Source organism: Papaver somniferum, chromosome 2, assembly GCF_003573695.1.
Source record: "Papaver somniferum cultivar HN1 chromosome 2, ASM357369v1, whole genome shotgun sequence".
Lineage (NCBI taxonomy): Eukaryota > Viridiplantae > Streptophyta > Magnoliopsida > Ranunculales > Papaveraceae > Papaver > Papaver somniferum.
In genome coordinates, this window is record NC_039359.1 from 148,935,788 (window position 1) to 148,939,438 (window position 3,651).

Sequence of the window (3,651 nt, forward strand, 5' to 3'; positions counted from 1 at the left end):
GGGGGGGGGGGGGGGGGAGTGCTACCGTGAAGGTCAATATTTGGTGTTAGAGAAAAACTTGTAGACATAGGATTTTGGCATTCTAGTGTTTAGGGTTTGGAGCTTTTTCCTAAACCAAGTTTCTAGTGTTTCCATGTTTCTCCTCTGTTACTAGCAGTTGTGAAGATGATGTAGAAGAGAAGACACAAGGATGGTTTGGCGAATCTCAGAGAGTTGGTTTCTATGGTTTCTTCAATGGTGTTCTCGGGTATGTCTTGTTAACTCTTTGGTTCTTGTCTTGTGTTGCGGAAAGAGCATGTAATGGTCTTTGATGTTAGTGGAAGTTTTTTTGGTGGTGTTAACCGTGGATGTAGCCTGGAAAGGTGAACACGTATATCTTGTGTTGTGGTTGTGTATTCTTATTTATCTTCTGTTTCTCTTATTATTTCTCCCACGTTTGGTTTAAATCGCCAATTGCCCTTTGTGATCCTGATTTCCGCTGCGCTCGGGGTGCCAATTTTCCCAACATGTTTGACAGTTCGACTACGTGCCAGAACACTCATATTATATTATGCATTACAGGTCATAGTTTTTCTTTTCCTTTCAGAGTAAATACACCAAGGTGCAGGTGTTTATCTGGTTTGTCTCTTCAGCTCCTAAAGGATGAATCTAGCTTTGTCGCATAAGACTAATGTGAAGGAGCAATTTCAAGAATGGTCTACTGACAAATGAAAGAATCTGGGATCGTAAGTGTGGCATTAAGCATATGTATTGGCTCTCCGGTGGGAGAGAAATTATAGAGTGAAGATGGACCAATAGAGGCTATCATACTAGTCTTTCGAAGGGGATCTCTACTGAAACGACTTTAGTTTGTCAGGGTGTAACCTTTAGAGAGTTAGTCACGTGCAGATATTTGGGTAAGTTTGAGCCTTGGCTATGACAGCACAAATTGTTCCAGTACTATCTACTGATATAAAAGAATAGAAAAAACAGAGTGCAAAAAGAGCCATTGCATTTCAGTTTTAATCATAAATGAAAGAATTTTTAAGAAGTTGGTTCTACTTGAGGGCTTTATGCTTTGTTGACTTTCAACATGTCTCTCTTTCGACCTTAACCCTCCTATTTGTTTTAAGCGTTATACCAACTCCTTCCATTTAAGGTTGAATAGAGAACTCTTCCCTGGAAAAGAATAAATAAAATCCTAACCCCTTCAAAATCTCTATCAGTAGCCATGGAACCTCTGGAGAGCTATACTAAGAGTGGTGATGAAGAAGAAGAAAAACCAAGAATTTTTCTTCCAACAAAATCTTCAGCTCCTCCCGTCGATCATACAATGCTTGCATTAACAGTAGCAGGTAAAAATGAAGTTCTTAATACGCCTATTATTGATCCAATTTATATGTGATACGTTGGGAAAATTGGCACCCCGAGCGCAGCGAAAATCAGGATCACAAAGGGCAATTGGTGATTTGAACCAAACATGAGAGAAATAATAAGAAATAGACATAAGATAAACAAACACACAACCACAACAAAAGGTATACGTGGTTCACCTTTACAGTCTACATCCATGGCCAACACCACCAGAAAAACTTCCATTAAATAAAAGACTATTACATGCTCTTTCCGCAACCCAAGACAAGATCAAGGAGTTAACAAGATATACCCGAGAACACCATAGAAACCAATTCTCTAACCATTCATCGAACCAACCTCATGTCTTCTCTTTTCCACGGTCTTCATAACTGCTAGTAACAGAGGAGAAACATGGAAACTAGAAACTTGGTTTATGGAAAAGCCCTAAACCCGACAAACTAGAACATCAAAATCCTCTCTCTACAAGTTTTTCTCTCACACCGATATTGACCTTCACGGTAGCACACGACCCTCCCTAACAAAGATACGAAAAATCCTAAGCACAAGGATTTACCACTCTTCTAGGTTGGTATCTACATACCTAGAGTTGTAGTCCTATATATAGAGACACAAACTTGTCCCTTAAGAACCCCTAACTTTGGGAACAAGTTTTCCTAACTTAGATCTTAAGAATTCCTGAAGTTTAGGAACTTTCTTAGAATAGAATTTGACGGCAAAACTAATTACCGACTAAGTCCCACAATTCTCCACCTCGGATCATGCTTTCAAGCATGAGACGATCACAGGAAACTACCTCCATCTTCAACCAGAGTTATTCACCATCTCTATATACCAGTAGAATTACTTTTGAAGCTCAGACATGAACTTCCATCTCCATAAAACCATCTCTTAGACCAAAAAACACCATGACATAGATAAAAGTCTTCAGATCATATTCTACTAGAAGAACACTTGTGAAATTGATCATGTTTCACAAATACCATGAAAATCTTCAATCACCATCAACGAATCCTTGCACAGACTCCACCATTTTTCACCAAGATAACCATCCAGAAGAATCACCGCTAGCTCCACCTAACCAGTAAGCTAACAAAATATTGAACTCTAACCCAGAAAGGAAGAATTAGCTTCAATATCATACTCCATCACATGTCAATATTACCGTGTATTTGAAACAAACAATCAGATATCTCACTGTCATTAACAAGCTTAATCCTTTAAGCGATTCTCAAAGCCATCACCAATCTAACATACTTTTACCACCATCACAACCAACATACTCGCTCCGAATACATACCGTGTGAATGACCATACTACCGTGGTACATTCTTTCGAGATTGGGAACATTCTTGATATAACGTGCATGCCATCAAGAAAACTTTAACATAGACTTAAGAACACAAATCTATAAAATCTCGTGCATAACTTAGAAGCGTTTGCTGTACTTGCTTCTACATGAGACCTCACGACCCCATCGTTACTTCAAACTTTGTAACCCATTATTTATAGTGTATGATTACTAACACTCTTCAAGAAGTATATATGTATTCCACCTCATTCCGCTTTATTCAACATCCCATACTACATCATAAAACCGAAACAAAGAATATACACTTCTACCAAGTTGAACCTCTGATTTGTAAATCACATCACAAATCCATCTTTGTGTAAACACGGGTTGAAACATCCTCTTTAAAACATATTTCTCCACCTGAAAAATAAATCATCGTTCAATTCTAGGTTCAATTACATCAGCCCGTCCTTGATCTTATACCAATTATTGGGAAAATTGGCGCCCCGAGCGCAGCGGAAATCAGGATCACAAAGGGCAATTGGTGATTTGAACCAAACATGAGAGAAATAATAAGAAATAGACAGAAGATAAACGAACACACAACCACAACACAAGATATACGTGTTCACCTTTACAGGCTACATCCACGACCAACACCACCAGAAAAACTTCCATTAAATCAAAGACCATTACATGCTCTTTCCGCAACCCAAGACAAGACCAAGGAGTTAATAAGACATACCCGAGAACACCATCGAAGAAACCATAGAAACCAATTCTCTAACCATTCCTCGAACCAGCCTCATGTCTTCTCTTTTACACCGTCTTCATAGCTGATAGTAACAAAGGAGAAACATGGAAACAAGAAACTTGGTTTAGGTCAAAGACCTAAACCCAACATACTAGAACACCAAAATCCTCTCTCTACAAGTTTTTCTCTCACACCGATATTGACCTTCACGGTAGCACACGACCCTCCCTAACAAAGATACGAAAATCCT